Genomic DNA, 19330 nt, shown 5'->3' with positions numbered 1-19330 from the left:
GAGGAAGTATTGAATAGGATTGGGGAGAAGAGAAGTTTGTGGCGCAACTTGACCAGAAGAAGGGATCGGTTGGTAGGACATGTTCTGAGGCATCAAGGGATCACCAATTTAATATTGGAGGGCAGCGTGGAGGGTAAAAATCATAGGGGGAGACCAAGAGATGAATACACTAAGCAGATTCAGAAGGATGTAGGTTGCAGTAGGTACTGGGAGATGAAGAAGCTTGCACAGGATAGAGTAGCATGGAGAGCTGCATCAAACCAGTCTCAGGACTGAAGACCACAACAACAACAACATTTCTGAAACTAATAAGTATATACAATGAATTTTGTTTTTTGATGAATGGGAAACTCAAAAAAGCTTTTTTTCATATCTTTTCATAGGAGTTCAATATTCCCCCCCTTGAGATGCACGGCATATGTCACTGCGGTATTCAAATTGTTCCCACACTGCAGCGAGCATGTCTCGAGTTACAGCTTTTACAGCTGCTGTTACGCGATGTCTCAGTTCATTCATTATTGTTGGTAATGCACGCACATGAACAGTCTTTTATAAACCTCCACGAGAAATAATCACGTACAGTCAGGTCCGGTGACATTGGAGGCCAGTAACGTAAGGCTGAATCATTTGGTCCAGAGGGAACGACACACCGTTCTGTAATGCTTTGATTTAAAAATTGCAGCACTTCCAGATGCCAATCTGGCGGCGCCCCATACTGCCATACTGTTCGCAGCTGTTTTACAACTGTGGGAAAAGAAAGTTCTCAAGCATATCGAGACATGCGCTTCCTGTAACGGTGTTCTCGGCAAAGAAAAATGGACCGTACCACCTTTTCCCGTGAATCTGCACAGAACACATTAAATTTTGGAGAGAGTCTCCCGTGTTGTACAACTTCATATGGTTGTTCTGTACCCCATATTCTCACATAATGATGGTTCACCTTTCCAATTAAATGGAATGTTGCTTCGTCGCTAAACACTACGCGTGGAAGAAAACTGTATGCTCCATCTTGCCAAGAACGAAATTACAAAACTCCACAAGTTATTGAAACTTCCTGGCTGATTAAAACTGTGTGCCCGACCGAGACTCGAACTCGGGACCTTTGCCTTTCGCGGGCAAGTGCTCTACCATCTGAGCTACCGAAGCACGACTCACGCCCGGTCTCACAGCTCCGCAATATCCTTTCTTTCAGGAGTGCTAGTTCTGCAAGGTTCGCAGGAGAGCTTCTGTAAAGTTTGGAAGGTAGGAGACGAGATACTGGCAGAAGTAAAGCTGTGAGACCGGACGTGAGTCGTGCTTCGATAGCTCAGATGGTAGAGCACTTGCCCGCGAAAGGCAAAGGTCCTGAGATCGAGTCTCGGCCGGGCGCACAGTTTTAATCTGCCAGGAAGTTTCATATCAGCGCACACTCCGCTGCAGAGTGAAAATCTCATTCTGGTCCACAAGTTATTGTTTGTCACCTTGACGAATAGCTTGCGGGGGCATCTAGACCTGTCGAGCTGCACGGCGAACGGATTTCTGCAGACTCCTTGTGGAACTATGGCGGATGCGTTCGAGTCTTTGTCAGACACACGGGGACGGCCCGGCTATTTGCCTTACTACCTGTTGCCCGGAGTTGTTCATGCCACCGTCTAATGCTCTGTGAAGTACGATGATCCGCACCACACGTAGTTCGAAAGTCACGTTGAACAGTTATTACTCCCCCGCACTGCGCAAAACATACAACAGAAAACGCTGTGTTAAAGTTCAAACAAGTGAGCCCTCGGTCACAATTTTTTAGTCTTATTAACCAGGTTTCAACACTTCTAAGAGTATCTTCATCAGAATTTAAATGTTTAAAGGGGCCCGTAATTTATGGGAATTTTTTTTTATATTAAAGTGTAAGAACTGACTAACAATACAAGACATGTCACGTATAAAATAAATAACAGTCCAGAAGGGCTTTAGTAACAACTTTTTTAAAAAAAAAGAATGCATGAAGGCGAACCGATATGGGCTGCTCATATTTGTAAAGCCACAGGTAGCAACGGACTGAGGCGGCCGCGTTAACAAGTGCGGGCAGGTGAACATGACACCAAGGGTGCCATCTGGTAGCCGTAAATATAAGTAGGCTAGTTAACATTTAAAATACAGACAGCTGAATGTTAAAATGAACAGTATTTAGTACTTGAACTCACAGGCAAAGTTTTATATGACAACAGCAGACATCGTAACATTTTGCTTACGTAAAAGCATAGAAATAGAGTTTGAAAACTGAAAACTGATTAACAGTACGAAAAGAAGCAGTACTCACACGTCACGTATAATATAAATACAAAGCGGAACAGCTTTAGTCACAATTTAAAGTAAAATGTGTGGAAGGTGAGCCACTACGGGCTGCTCGCATATGTCGTGCTTCAGACTGAGGCGCCCGCGTTAACTAGTGCGGGCAGGTGAACATTGCACCGAGAGTGCCATCTAGTAGCCGCAAGTACAACTTCGCTACTTAACAGTCAAATGTAGACAGACAAATATTATGACGAACATTGTTCAGTACATGATGTAAAAGGCAATAATTTGTTTACCAGCGACAGCTAAAGTAACATTTTGTCTACATCAGAGCTTAGAAGTACAGTTCGAAGTATAAAAACATCACTATAGAAAATACAAAAAGGGCTGAATGACACAGTCTGTGGAAAACGATATAACATGAAATACAGCCAATGAACCATTTAAAAAATGAAAAATTGCAAGTGGCGTTAGATGGAAAAAACGTTTCGGTAACTGTACGAGGAGACCTGAAATTAAATGTCAAGCAACGGCTTTATATCGTTGAAGAAATTTTTATTGCGCAACTGCAGCTGCTCATTGAGAATGAGGTTATCAGTTCCAGAGAGATGTTTAAAAATCTCTAATTCTTCAAGAATATGTAATCTATGCCCTTTCTTTTCGGTGTGCAAAATGTTGATATCGTAAATAGCTTTAGGGGCGTGACCTGCAATCAGAAGATGGTCGGCAAAAGACGAATTTTGGGTGCTAATGCCATTTTTTCTTAAAAGGTGTTCTTTATATCTAATTGTGTAGGCACGTCCTGTTACGCGTTTATTAGGTTTCCTCAACCATAAACTAACGGATAAGAGAAGAGTACTTTCCCAAGAAGTTTTGGTATTATGTTAAATCAGCAAACAGATCGAAGCCATCTGTACAGATACTCTACGACCATGGTGGCAGCTAAACGGAAGATAGCACAGGAAATGCCAAAATAATAAACGCCATTATTCCAAACTATCTGAGAGAGGAAGATATGACTGTAGATCTCCTTTAAATCGGCGCACGAACGACAAAGAGGCTGATAAGAAAATAAGTGACCATGCGATAGAAATGAAACTGAAATCGATCAACAGAGCTTCTAGGTCTCTGGAAGAGGGATGTGTTACTCGCGATAGGAGGAAAGCACAATTCACACCCATTTTTAAGAAGGGTCGTCGAACACACGCAGAAAACTATAGGCCTGTATCTCTGACGTCGGTCAGTTGTAGAATTTTGGAACATGTTTTAAGGTCGCTTATTATGACTTTTCTGGAGACTGTTGAACCCTTCCTTGACGCCGGATATACGTGGTCTAGGAAGCCTGCCTTCTCGGATCGCTAGACAACACTCAAACAAGTCATATTTACGAGTTTTATTACGAAATGAACAATGAAAATACTTAACTTCGGCGATAACACGTAAGTTTTGCAAGCAAAGGGCGACAGGCAAATAAGAAATCTCTTCAGTCTGTACAATTCCTGAATCACTGGTCTTGAAGTGTTTAATGGTGATGCTGGTGTACAAGTGGGCCGTGACAGGTCGGCGCGGCGCTTATGTCCTCTTCCCATAGGCCGGTATTACACTATCAAATTTCTTTGTCAAAGATTTGATCAAAGATGTGATCAAATATTCCGTCAAATATATTTGACAAAGATCTTTGACGTAGCACTAGAAGGGGTATTACACTGTCATCAAATTTTTCGTCAAAGTTCAAGATGGCTGACAACAACTTGTTATTAACCGCAGCAGTTGTACGTACCCCAATTGCATTGTGTACACATGCGGAAAAGAAGTGGGGGAAAAAATGGAACCATACATACGCGGTTGACAGTCTTAAAAGTCCTGGGATTGCAACTTGATAATAAATTCAGTTGGGAGGAGCACATCCCAGAACTGCGGAAACGCGTTAACAAATCTGTTTGCAATTCGAGTGTTAGCAGACATAGGCAACATAAAAATGAAAAAGCTTGCATACTTTCATCCCATAATGTCATATGGTATAATATTTTGGGGTAAATCTTCAAGTCAAATAAAAGTTTTCAGAGTCCAAAAGCGTGTAATACGTATTATTTGTGGAGTAAATTCATGGACGTCCTGTAGAAACCTCTTCAAAGAACTGGGTATACTAACTATTGCCTCTCAGTATATTTACTCATTAATCAAATTTGTCGTAAATAATATATTTCTTTTTCCAACAAACAACTCAGTTCATACATACAATACCAGGAACAAAAATGATCTACACAAGGACTTAAAAGCACTTACTTTAGTTCAAAAAGAGGTCCACTACTCAGGAACACTCATCTTCAATAATTTGCCATCAAACATAAAAAATTTAGTTACAAATAAAGATCAGTTTAAAAGGAGCCTGAAAGACTTACTAGTGGCCAACTCCTACTCCACTGACGAACTTTTTAATAGAAACAAATGATGTATTGTATTTATTCATACTATTAGTATTGTTATTTCAGCTTAAAAAAATTGACATGTTCCACATCCACGAGGATCTCCTCAGCACGGATCTATGGAACGAAAAACTAATCTAATCTGGGTGAAGCCGTGGGTTTTACGACGTGACGATAAAAGCATTCAACAAAACTTGTTACGTGAGCTTACAGAGGAAGACGTCAAGTGGTACATCAATTACTTAAGAATGGATGAGCATATGTGCTCAGTGAAGTGTATCCTCATATCACAAAGCACAATATTCACTTAAGAACTGCTACATCTGCAGAAGACAGGCTCACTGTAACACTCCGATTCCTTGCTACAGGAGAGGGTTATGTTATGTTAGGTTACGTTAGGTTAGGTCAGGTCTCGTCTCCAATCTTCTTATTTTGTTTTTGTATTCATGGTGCCTCACGTTGTAAAGCGCATCATCAGCTTCATACATCTCTATTAATTTTGTAGTTGTCGGCACACACCAATTGTATTTACCGGCAATGTTTATAAAAACACTACAGACGACAGAACGCTGCAGCGATGCTAGCGCTCCATGTGGTAACATGTCACATTGCAGTGAACAGAAGACAAGCGATTTCTTCGATTAAATCTACAGCGAGGCCCTAGATTTGATCAAATATTGGACGACATTTGACAAAGTTCCTATTACACCATCAAATATCTTTGACAAAGATTTTGAACAGTGTGCGATTGGCTGGCTTCTTCTTCACAGACCTCTCTGCTCTCTCGTTTCCGACCGGCGTGCCGGCGCTTGACTTGACGCCGTAACAGAGACCGAAAATCTCCTGTGTACGAATGAACACGAATTCCGAAAAGAACGATGGTGTTAAACAGCTCGTTCTGTTTGTCCACGAGACACAGAAAGTAGCAGACAAGGGTGCCCTGTTAGATACCGTATTCCTTGCCTTCCGTAAGGAGTACGATAATCTTCCACACTGGCGCCTAGTAAACAAAATAGGAGCGTGCGAAATATTAGACCACCTATGTGACTGGACTGAAGAGTTTCAGCAAACAGAACACAGCACGTCATTCTGGTCAGAGAGAAGTCTTGAGACGTAAAAGTAACTTCAGGTGTACCCCAAGAACGTGACGCAGTTACATTATTTGCAATATATGTATGTGGTATTGTAGACAACGTCGGAAGTTCTATGAAGCTTTTCGCAGATGACACTGTTGTATACAGAGAAACTGCAACGCTACAAAATTGTAGCTATAGACCGGCGGATGATCGGCGCTTGGTGCAGCGAGTGGTTATGTGACCGTCAACATTAGCGAACGCAACGTATTGCGCATACACAGACAGAATGACCCATAATTATTGTGTTGTTGTTGTTGTGGTCTTCAGTCCTGAGACTGGTTTGATGCAGCTCTCCATGCTACTCTATCCTGTGCAAGCTTCTTCATCTCCCAGTACCTACTGCAACCTACATCCTTCTGAATCTGCTTAGTGTATTCATCTCTTGGTCTCCCCACACGATTTTTACCCTCCACGCTGCCCTCCAATTTTAAATTGGTGATCCCTTGATGCCTCAGAATATGTCCTACCAACCGATCCCTTCTTCTGGTCAAGTTGTGCCACAAACTTCTCTTCTCCCCAATCCTATTCAATACTTCCTCATTAGTTATGTGATATACCCATATCAATCTTCAGCATTCTTCTGTAGCACCACATTTCGAAAGCTTCTATTCTCTTCTAGTCCAAACTATTTACCGTCCATGTTTCACTTCCATACATGGCTACACTCCATACAAATACTTTCAGAAATGACTTCCTGACACTTAAATCTATACTCGATGTTAACAAATTTCTCTTCTTCAGAAACGCTTTCCTTGCCATTGCCAGTCTACATTTTATATCCTCTCTACTTCGACCATCATCAGTTATTTTGCTTCCCAAATAGCAAAACTCCTTTACTACTTTAAGTGTCTCATTTCCTAATCTAATTCCCTCAGCATCACCCGACTTAATTCGACTACATTCCATTATTCTCGTTTTGCTTTTGTTGATGTTCATCTTATATCCTCCTTTCAAGACACTGTCCATTCCGTTCAACTGCTCTTCCAGGTCCTTTGCTGTCTCTGACAGAATTACAATGTCATCGGCAAACCTCAAGGTTTTTATTTCTTCTCCATAGATTTTAATACCTACTCCGAATTTTTCTTTTGTTTCCTTTACTGCTTGCTCAATATACAGATTGAATAACATCGGGGAGAGGCTACAACCCTGTCTCACTCCCTTCCCAACCACTGCTTCCCTTTCATGTCCCTCGACTCTTATAACTGCCATCTGGTTTCTGTACAAATTGTAAATAGCCTTTCGCTCCCTGTATTTTACCCCTGCCACCTTTAGAATTTGAAAGAGAGTATTCCAGTCAACATTGTCAAAAGCTTTCTCTAAGTCTACAAATGCTAGAAACGTAGGTTTGCCTTTCCTTAATCTTTCTTCTAAGATACGTCGTAAGGTCAGTATTGCCTCACGTGTTCCAGTATTTCTACGGAATCCAAACTGATCCTCCCCGAGGTCGACTTCTACTAGTTTTTCCATTCGTCTGTAAAGAATTGTATGACTACACAATTTCGGAATAATCACTGGGAGCTGTTTCTTCCGTAAAATACCTAGAAAATGCGTACGGAGCAATTTAAAAGGGAGCGACCACACGAAACTAATCGCACGAAAGGGAGACGCCGCACAATCACCGCTCATTACGTCTTTCATGTGATGCCCAGTGTGATCAGACAGCGTCGCTTGTTTCCCCACTACAAGCAAAATTATTTTTAAACCCACATCGGCAAATGCGCTCTTACAGTACCTTCTGAAGTATTCTGAATGAATTTACAACATCTCTCTCCATAAATGAAAAACCAAATACTGTATAAGAAAATTATTGCCGGCACACAGCACGGCCTAAACTCATCTTATCCACCACGCGATACAATTCGACTCTCTCTCTCTCTCTCTCTCTCTCTCTCCAAGACTACACTTGTCTTACAAGTAAAGGTTCTACTAACAATCTCTCGCAACTTAACCTCTTTGGAAGAGATGTTGCCCACTATTACTTAGATGCTATTGAAGCTTTATTGGCCGGCCGGTGTGGCCGTGCGGTTCTAGGCGATTCAGTCTGGAACCGCGTGACCGCTACGGTCGCAGGTTCGAATCCTGCCTCGGGCATGGATGTGTGTGATGTCCTTAGGTTAGTTAGGTTTAATTAGTTCTAGGTTCTAGGCGACTGATGACCTCAGAAGTTAAATCGCATAGTGCTCAGAGCCATTTGAACCATTTGAAGCTTTATTTTTCCGCGTGACATCCAAAATATTGCCAAAATTACAATTTTCTGTATAAAACAAAACCCTTAGAATATGTTATATCAACATTAGCTGAAATATTAAATAGCTTTCAATGTATTTTAGTCGAAGCTATTTTCTTGTTTAGGTCCGAGGAATCTGCCTCGCAAGCTAGTCCAAATAGTTTCAGAGCTACTTTCTTTATTAGTGTAGTTATTATTGTACAGTATGACACTGCAGACTTTGAGCCCAAAAGGCAAAGACAACAGAGAGTAAACAGCTAAACAGCATTGCTTTTCAAATATGTGGTACGATCGATAGAGAGTACTATATTAAAATGTCACGAAATTGAGGAAGTAACTACGAGGGTCACTTCAAAAGAAATGCACACTAGTTTTTAAAAAATCCATCTTTTACTCTACATGTTTGAAAGTTTACAGTGTGTAGATACATCCTTTAGGAACAATATTTTCATTTCTACACATAATTTCCATCCCTCTCAACTGCCTTACGCCGTCTTGGAACCAGCGCCTGTATACCCGCACTGTAAAATTCTGGACCAACCTGTTGGAGCCACTGTTTGGCAGCGTGCACAAGGGAGTCGTTATCTTCAAACCTTGTTCCACGGAGAGAGTCTTTCAGTTTCCCAATGCGATGATAGACGCATGGAGTCAGGTCAGGACTGTAAAGCGGGTGTTTCAGTGTTGTCCACCCGAGTTTTGTGATCGCTTCCATAGTTGCTTGACTGACATGTGACCGTGCATTGTCGTGCAACAGCAAAACATCCTGCTTTTGCCGATGTGGTCGAACACGACTCAGTCGAGCTTGAAGTTTCTTCAGTGTCGTCACATATGCATCAGAATTTATGGTGGTTCCACTTGGCATGATGTCCACAAGCAAGAGTCCTTCGGAATCGAAATACACCGTAACCATAACTTTTCCAGCAGAAGGTGTGGTTTTGAATTTTTTTTCTTGGGTGAATTTGCATGATGCCACTGCATTGATTGCCTGTTCCTCTTCGTCTCTGGTGAAATATGATGGACCATGTTTCATCACCTGTCACTATTCTTTCAAGAATTTCATCTGCACCATTCTCGTACTGTTCCAAAAGTTCGCTGCACACCGTTTTTCTTGTTTCTTTGTGAGCCACTGTCAACATCCTGGGAACCCACCTGGCACAAACCTTTTTTAACGGCAACACTTCTGCAAACACTTCCTTCCCCTATGCCGACGTAACGTGACAATTCGTTCACTGTGATGCGTCTGTCAGCAGTCACCAATTCGTTAACTCTCTGCACATTGTCTGGAGTGTGTGCAGTACGACGCCTGCCGCTGCGAGAACAATCCTCAATACTGCCGTGTCCGCTTTCATCACGTAACCTGCTTGCCCACCGACTAACCGGACTGCGATCGACAGCAGCATCTCCATACATGTTTTTCATCCTCTTGTGGATGTTTCCCACTGTCTCGTTTTCACAGCACTGGAATTCTATGACAGCACAGTGTTTCTGACGAACGTCAGGTGTAGCGGCCATCTTGAAGACGTGCTGTGACGGCGCCACTCACGGGAACAGGTTGAACTAAGTTTGAAAACAAGCGGGAAGGATGTATCTACACACTGTAAAACTTTCACACATGCAGAATGAAAACTGTATTTTTACAAAAATAGTGTGCATCTCTTTTGGAGTGACCCTCGTCAAAAAAGTGAGGGACGGAGGCACGAAAAGCAGGAGAAGGAGAGGAGGAGGAAGACGTTTGTAGAAGCAACAGAGGTGGAGGGAAGAGGGAAGAAACCGTATTGCCCAGCTGAAGGCCGTTGCGAGGGGAAGTGCCCTAGCGGAGTGGCCCTCATCAGCTGCTACGCGCCTGTGTGGTTCGCATAGCTCAGAGCCCCGCCGTATCGTTGTGCCTAATTCACGCCCCCCCCCCCCCCCCCTCCTCACGCCAGGCTTGTCGCATTGCATTATGCACGCCTATTGCTCGTTAACGCCCCACCGCACAGCGATAACCTATGCGTTCCTCGGACACGTCTATTCAGGATGCAAACCGACAATAAGCGGAACGTACGTTTATTACCCGCCATGAGGCTGAGGCGTATGGAAACGCTCGCTAATGGCGCATGATTCCTACTCTAAAAATGCAAACGACTCAACCGCAACGCAAAATAGCCTTTTTCAGGCTTCGACGTCAGTTGAATCGGAAAACATTCGTGACGTGTTGCTTTGCCTCATCGTTACTCGTTTCGGCTTAATCTTACGCATCACTTTTAATCTACACCTGTTAAGTAGGCTGATGAATTTATGTAGGCGAAATTTCTGACGTACGCAGGAGATTTTGACGTTGACGGCTGTTGAAAAATGATACCGGCTTCATTTTTTAATGCAACAATGTATTCGTACTTTTTTCTGTGGAACTGGAAAGAGCTTTCGAAGAGACCCCTCAACGTAATAACGTATGAAATGCCGGCCGGTGTGGCCGAGCGGTTCTAGGCGCTACAGTCTCGATTCGCGCGATCTCTACGGTCGCAGGTTCGAATCCTGTCTCGAGCATTGGTGTGTGTGACGTCGTTGGGTTAGTTAGGTTTAAGTAGTTCTAGGGGGCTGTGTAAGTAAGCTGTTTAGGTTTTTATACAAATACTTTCAGAAATGACTTCCTGACACTTAAATCTATACTCGATGTTAACAAATTTCTCTTCTTCAGAAACGCTTTCCTTGCCATTGCCAGTCTACATTTTATATCCTCTCTACTTCGACCATCATCAGTTATTTTGCTCCCCAAATAGCAAAACTCCTTTACTACTTTAAGTGTCTCATTTCCTAATCTAATTCCTGGAGCATCACCCGACTTAATTCGACTACATTCCATTATCCTCGTTTTGCTTTTGTTGATGTTCATCTCATATCCTCGTTTCAAGACGCTATCCATTCCATTCAACTGCTCTTCCAAGTCCTTTGCTGTCTCTGACAGAATTACAATGTCATCAGCGAATCTCAAAGTTTTTATTTCTTCTCCATGGATTTTAATACCTACTCCGAATTTTTCTTTTGTTTCCTTTACTGCTTGCTCAATATACAGATTGAATAACATCGAGGAGAGGCTACAACCCTGTCTTACTCCTCTCCCAATAACTGCTTCCCTTTTATGTCCCTCGACTCTTATAAGTGCCATCTAGTTTCTGTACAAATTGTAAATAGCCTTTCGCTCCCTGTATTTTACCCCTGCCACCTTTAGAATTTGAAAGAGAGTATTACAGTCAACGTTGTCAAAAGTTTTCTCTAACTCTACAAATGCTAGAAACGTAGGTTTGCCTTTCCTTAATCTAGCTTCTAAGATAAGTCATAAGGTCAGTATTGCCTCACGTGTTCCAGTATTTCTACGGAATCCAAACTGATCTTCCCCGAGGTCGGCGTCTACTAGTTTCTCCATTCGTCTGTAAAGAATTCGTGTTAGTAATTTGTAGCTGTGGCTTATTAAACTAATTGTTCGGTAATTTTAACATCTGTCAACACCTGCTTTCTTTGGGATTGGAATTATTACATTCTTCTTGAAGTCTGAGGGTATATCGCCTGTTTCATACATCTGGCTCACCAGATGCTAGAGGAACTGATTATATATATATACTAAAAGGTATCAGATAGATTATATAATGGTAAGACAGAGATTTAGGAACCAGGTTTTAAATTGTAACACATTTCCAGGGGCAGATGTGGACTCTGACCACAATCTATTGGCTATGAACTGCAGATTAAAATAGAAGAAACTGCAAAAAGGTGGGACTTTAAAGAGATGGGACCCGGATAAGCTGACTAAACCAGAGGTTGTACAGAGTTTCAGGGAGAGCATAAGGGAACAATTGACAGGAATGGGGGAAAGAAATACAGTAGAAGAAGAATGGGTAGCACTGAGGGATGAAGTAGTGGAGACAGCAGAGGATCAAGTAGGTAAATCCTTGGGTAACAGAAGAAATATTGAATTTAATTGATGAAAGGAGAAAATATAAAAATGCAGTAAATGAAGCAGGCAAAAAGGGATACAAACGTCTCAAAAATGGGATCGACAGGAAGTGCAAAATGGCTAAGCAGGGATGGCTAGAGGACAAATGTAAGGATGTAGAGGCTTATCTCATTAGGGGTAAGATAGATACTGCCTACAGGAAAATTAGATAGACCTTTGGAGAAAAGAGAACCACTTGTATGAATATCAAGAGCTCAGATGGAAACCCAGTTCTAACCAAAGAAGAGAAAGCAGAAAGATGGAAGGAGTATATAGAGGGTCTATACAAGGGCGATGTACTTGAGGACAATATTATAGAAATGGAAGAGAATGTAGATGAAGATGAAATGGGAGATGCGATACTGCGTGAAGAGTTTGACAGAGCATTGAAAGACCTGAGCCGAAACAAGGCCCCGGGAGTAGACAACATTCCATTAGAACTACTGGCGGCCTTGGGAGAGCCAGTCCTGAGAAAACTTTACCATCTGGTGAGGAAGACGTATGAGACAGGCGAAGTACCCTCAGACTTCAAGAAGACAGCAGGTGTTGAAAGATGTGAAAATTACCGAACTATCAGTTTAATAAGTCACAGCTGCAAAATACTAACGCGAATTCTGTACAGACGAATGGAAAAACTGGTAGAAGCGGACCTCAGGAAAGATCAGTCTGGATCCCGTAGAAATATTGGAACACGTGAGGCAATACTGACCTTACGACTTATCTTAGAAGAAAGATTAAGGAACGGCAAACCTACGTTTCTAGCATTTGTAGACTTAGAGAAAGCTTTTGGCAATGTTGACTGGAATACTCTCTTCCAAATTCTAAAGGTGGCAGGGGTAAAATACAGGGAGCGAAAGGCTATTTACAATTTGTACAGAAACCAGATGGCAGTTAGAAGAGTCGAGGGACATGAAAGGGAAGCAGTGGTTGGGGAGGGAGTGAGACAGGGTTGTAGCCTCTCCCCAATGTTATTCAATCTTTATATTGAGCAAGCAGTAAAGGAAACAAAAAAGAAAAATATGGAGTAGGTATTAAAATCCATGGAGAAGAAATAAAAACTTTGAGGTTCGCCGATGACATTGTAATTCTATCAGAGACAGCAAAGGACTTGGAAGAGCAGTTGAACGGAATGGACATTGTCTTGAAAGGAGGATATAAGATGAACATCAACAAAAGCAAAACGAGAATAATGGAATGTGATGCTGAGGGAATTGGATTAGGAAATGAGACACTTAAAGTAGTAAAGGAGTTTTGCTATTTGGGGAGCAAAATAACTGATGATGGTCGAAGTAGAGAGGACATAAAATGTAGACTGGCAATGGCAAGGAAAGCGTTTCTGAAGAAGAGAAATTTGTTAACATCGAGTATAGATTTAAGTGTCAGGAAGTCGTTTCTGAAAGTATTTGTATGGAGTGTAGCCATGTATGGAAGTGAAACATGGACGATAAATAGTTTGGACAGGAAGAGAATAGAAGCTTTCGAAATGTGGTGCTACAGAAGAATGCTGAAGATTAGATGGGTAGATCACATAACTAATAAGGAGGAATTGAATAGATTTGGGGAGGAGTTTGTGGCACAACTTGACGAGAAGAAGGGACCGGTTGGTAGGACATTTTCTGAGGTATCAAGGGATCACAAGTTTAGCATTGGAGGGCAGCGTGGAGGGTAAAATTCGTAGAGGGAGACCAAGAGATGAATACGCTAAGCAGATTCAGAAGGATGTAGGTTGCAGTAGGTACTGGGAGATGAAGAAACTTGCACAGGTTAGGGTGGCATGGAGAGCTGCATCAAACCAGTCTCAGGACTGAAGACCACAACAACATATATAATTTTTGAGCACTATTAAGGCAAATACGTTGTTTGTTCTCTATCAAAAACTTTCATTTACTAACTATGCCTATCAGTAGTAGTTACTGCCTTCAGTAGTTAGAATCCTTTATTTAGCTGGCAGTATTGGCGTTCGCTGTATTGCAGTAGTTGTAGTAACGAAGATTTTTGTGAGGTAAGTGATTCATGAAAGGTATAGGTTATTGTTAGTCAGGGCCATTATTTTGTAGGGATTTTTGAAAGTCAGAATGCATTGCGCAAAAAAATATTATGTGTCAGTTTAGTAATGATCAGAATAAGTAAAGAGAGTAATGTCTGAGTGCGTTCAGTTTTGGTCAGCTGTTTGAAAATCAAATAACGTAGAGGTTTATCAGCACAGTAATTCACTAATTTTTCTAAGGGGATGTTTCAAGGCGCTACAGTCTAGAACCGCGCGACCGCTAGGGTTGGAGGTTCGAATCCTGCCTTGGGCATGGCTGTGTGTGATGTCCTTAGGTTAGTTAGGTTTAAGTAGTTCTAAGTTCTAGGGGACTTATGACTCCAGAAGTTAAGTCTCATAGTGCTCAGTGCCATTTGAACCATTTGAACGTACAAAATGTAAGCAAACAGCAAGAAGATGACAGCATTGCAAACCACTGACCCCCACTCGGCAGCAAAGGTCCCAAAAAGGCGGTCATAATGTAATACCTGTATAAGCTGAAACTAATCTGCATTAGTAACTGATATGAAACCAAAATAAAAGGCGCGAGCGTATTAACTGAACACTACAGATTAACACATTTGTATATCACGAAACATTCCACTTGGCACGTACGAGGAACGGAAACACCATCACTCTGAAACGACAACCCAGAGTATTCCTGATTATATTTGTTAAATAAGAGTCATCTGATCATGGAAGTAGTAATAGTAGGAATTAGGAAGTCGATTTCACAATTACAAAACTTTTATTCAGTTTTAAAAGAACTCCGTCTTCAAGCCACGAGTGGGCTACCGGGACCATCTGACCGCCATGTCATCCTTAGAGGAGGATGCGGATAGGAGGGGGCATGGGGCCAGCACACCGCTCTCCCGGTCGTTATGATGGTATTCTAGACCGAAGCCGCTACTATTCGGTCGAGTAGCTCCTCAATTGGCACCACGAGGCTGAGTGCACCCCGAAAAATGGCAACAGCGCATGGCGGCTGGATGGTCACCCATCCAAGTGCCGACCACGCCCAACAGCGCTTAACTTCGGTGATCTCACGCGAACCGGTGTATCCACCGCGGCAAGGCCGTTGCCATTCAGTTTTAAAAACGAACATGAAATCATCTTGCTACTTTATTCTTAAAACACTGAAAAACTCTCGCGAAAAACTGAAGCTAATTATGTGGGGTTTTGAAAGAAATCGTTAGGAATACTGAAAGAAGAAAGAAACTCCTCAGAGTTCCGCATGTGGTCAACTCGCATTTTCAAATACATCCAATGAACTCTGGATTCCAGATGCACGCACAAGCAGTTAAATGCAAGCTGCTCAGAATACGGACTCTGAAATATTAAACTACCACCACATTATAGCAGCGAAAAGGGACACTAACGTCTTGAAAAGCCGTACGGTGACGCCCGTAAACTATGCTGGACGAATTTAATGAATTTTGGAGCCCCCTCCGCCTGTCCTTGTCACAGGAGTAACATAAACAGCAATTCTGAAATTATTTATATACTTCTACATGAAATTTTTTTTCATAAAATTAAAAATAAACATAATAGAAAATTTGCAGAACATAACAAATCAAGCGATTGACACAAAATTTAATCGTCTTGTCTCCATGGGCATAGAAATTATTCTTTTATACATTGACGGAAAAAAATCGCAACACCGAAAAATAATTAATGTAGAGTTACGAAATTTCGAGAATACATTTGTCTAGGCAACATATTCAGGTGGTTGACACTGCAAGACCATAGGTTACAGCAAACGCGAGAAAAGCCATTGCAAATGTGAAATGCTGGTCCATTCCTAACCGGCGAAACCGACAAAATTTTGAATCCAAACGTGCATGCATTGTGTCGTTCAGATGTCAGATGTCAGTTTGCGGCATGGAGTTCCATTCCTATTGCTTTTGGTCGGTCAATACAGGGACGGCTAATGTTGTTTGTGGATGACGCAAGAGTCCCATATGTGCTTGATTGGCGACAGATCTGGTAATCGAATGGCAAGACACATATAGACAGTCTGTTTAGCATGTTAGGTTACAAAAGTAGTATGTAGGCGAGCGTTATCCTGTTGGAAAACACCCCCTGGAATGCTGTTCATGAACGACAGCACAACAGATCGAATCACCAGACTGACGTACGAATTTGTGGTCACGTTGCGTGAAATAACGGCGAGAGTCTTGCTGCTGTAATACGAAACCGCACTTCAGGCCATAAGACCAGTTGTATGTGCTGTGTTTCTAGCACACAGGTAGGTTGGTTGCAGGCTCTCAACTGACCTCCTTCTAGTCAACACAAGACCATCATTGGCACCGAGGCAGAAACATATTTCCTCAGAAATATGAGTTCTCGCTTGACGTCACTGGAGTCGGAAATGGCGGTGGTTTGGGGTCGGTGGAATGCATGCTACATGGAGTCTGGTCCGAAGCTGCCCTTAGGGTAACCGGTTTGTAACAGTTGTATCACTGTGGCACCAACTGCTGCTCTAATTGCTGCTGCACATGCAGTACGATACGCCAGAGCCATATACCGAACATGATGCCCCCCCCCCCCCCTCGGTACTGCCACGGGACCGTAAGGAACCCGTGTAACCTCCCCCTCACTTATCAACCTTAATGACAGTGAAAAATTAAACTGCATGTACCTAATGGAAATTTGGGAAAAGCAATCGTCACCGAGGTTAATTTGTCGCTAAAGAGGGAGGAAAGGGTTACATCTAAATGAAAGGAAAACTGCTAATGAAACTGGTGGAAATTAATTTTCAAAAGGGGTAAAGTTAATAAAGAATGTAAATGTGCGGCCATTACGTTAACAATCAACTAGCGGTAATGAGATATTTGAGATTTGGGGGAAATTACGGTCGCCAGTCCTAAGGACAATTACTATAGTAACTGAAAAAAGAAAGATTATTACACATATAATTAGCACTAGAAGCGTGGCAACTGAAGGTTGACAAGTGTAGTGTGAAAACTGAAAGTTTGTCAGAAGTAATAAATTTCGCTACACTCTGACTTAATTTAGCAAAAGAATTAATAAAACCGGAAAATCGAAACTTAATTTAGTGACTGAAGTTAATAGTGAGCTTTCTTTCTGAAGCACATCGAAATACAGTAAAATACGGCTAGTCTTGGACTACCTCAACAATCATTTCAAAAGCTACTTGAATCTACGCAATTTATAAATAAGAGATTTAACTTTGAACTTGAATTAAATGATTCTGAACAATTAACAATAGTAAAATTTAGTACGTACCAAGCTGAGCTGCAGTCACAGGTAAGCTAAAATACGGTAACAAAACTAGCACTCTTAATTTGTGCTTGTGAAATCTAAATATTGTAGCCAGCTTTGAATACTGTAACTGAACTTTGAAATTAAAGCTGTGAAATCAAATAATGCTGGCGTTTGAATTTCAACGACACTCGGGTTCATTCCGGAAAAGGAAGGGACCCTGCTTGGTAATGCAATTGGGACAATGAGCAACAAATGTTCATGCTAAGTTGCTGTAATTTTGTGATGCAACAATTTTAAAAGTTTGAAAAGCTGAGGTCTGCCATACAGTTCTAAGCTGTTACGTGCTTCCAGTCTTCCTTGTCGGTTGATTGAAGGTTTTAAGCCGTCGATCGAGGAGATGGCGACAGTCACTCATTGTCGGCCGTCGCTGTTGCAGAAGCTGGATGTTGGTGCGCCTTCTTCTCGACACGGTCACCAGACGAAACGGGCTCTTGATGTGCGCCAGCTAATGCTTCCCGTCCGCGACACCATGTCAGAAACTATCATCGCAAGTCGAGCGCAATTACATGCTGCCAAACCCCGAAAGCGCGGCAACTCGCGTGAGCGTCACACAACACACCTGCTCCACTGCCCACCCCAGCCAGGCTCTCTCTGCCCGCGCTCCACGCGGCAGAGTTAACACTACCAAAGATCATACACACTTTGATTCTTCACACGACCTATCGATGTAATCGTTCGATAGCAGTTTTCCCTAGGCAATACCCAGCGTAAAAATACAAATAATATTTACGAAACAAACCAATTATACATCGACATAAATGCATAAATATATATACAAATAGTAAAACAATTACAATATGTAAAGACACAGAAATGTTATATATTCAGGTAACAAATATAAGGAAAAAAATTATAGTACAATAGATGGAAATGGGAAGATATGCATGCGGCGTTACACCCGGTCCACTTGCGAATGCACATTTTCGTGACCACCACTCGCAGCAATCATGAACAGTGGCTACATACCTGCCAAATCTTTCTGCAACATCGTCTTTCTTCAACATCCAGCTTCTCGCAGCCGTATTACGCGACCTCGCTCAGACATCTCTTTGTCGCCTTAAAGACATTCTTGACTAACGTCAACCGACTACGCCCAGTCTAAAACGTAAATAACGCTCGCGACTGTTACAGCGTGTATTTAAAGCAAGCCTGATTTACATTCTCACAGTGGTGATACTAGCACCATTCTTATGCGACTGTCACGAAATTTGAATAGATTTCCTCTTTCAGATGTAGAAACACGCCCGCCAACTTCAGTTTATGTCGCATAACTCCTTCTTGGCGCTGCTATTTTTTTCCCGTCAGTGTATTATTTATGACTGGCACAGCAGTCACTTCTTTCTCGATTTAGATAATTTTAGGAACATTCCATGTGTCCAACCATACAGAGTCGCCATCGTTTATCAAACCAAGAACTTCCCTGGCACGTCCAACTGCAGTGTTTTGACGACGAATCTTGGTGATGCCCAAAACCTCTTCTTGGATCTTATGTTCAAATGGTTCTGAGCAGTATCGGAATTAACTGCTGCGGTCATCAGTCCCCTAGAACTTAAAACTACTTAAACCTAACTAACCGAAGGACATCACACACATCCATGCCCGAGGCAGGATTAAAACCTGCGACCCAAGCGGTCGCGCGGTTCCAGACTGTAGCGCTTAGAACCGCTCGGCCACTCCGGCCTGCCGCATCTTATGTGATTGCATGTGTCGATCATTGGCTTCGTATGATGAAAAATATATACTACTGATGTCGCAAAAATCACTTAAATAAGTAAGCCTCTACACTGGGGCAATAGTCATCGTACGAAACTTGCTTCAGATGTGATGATGCTCGGAGATCGGAATATAGCCGTAGTAACATAACAGCAGAGCAAATTTACCTACTGTATCATCATTTTCTACGGATACATACAAATCTGAAGTCTGTTCAGTTAAAACAGGTGGTGACAAGAAACCTTCTCGTAGTAATCGCACAGGCTAGATCGTCAC

This window comes from Schistocerca cancellata, chromosome 6 (genome assembly GCF_023864275.1).
Source record: "Schistocerca cancellata isolate TAMUIC-IGC-003103 chromosome 6, iqSchCanc2.1, whole genome shotgun sequence".
Lineage (NCBI taxonomy): Eukaryota > Metazoa > Arthropoda > Insecta > Orthoptera > Acrididae > Schistocerca > Schistocerca cancellata.
This window is presented reverse-complemented; position numbering follows the sequence as displayed.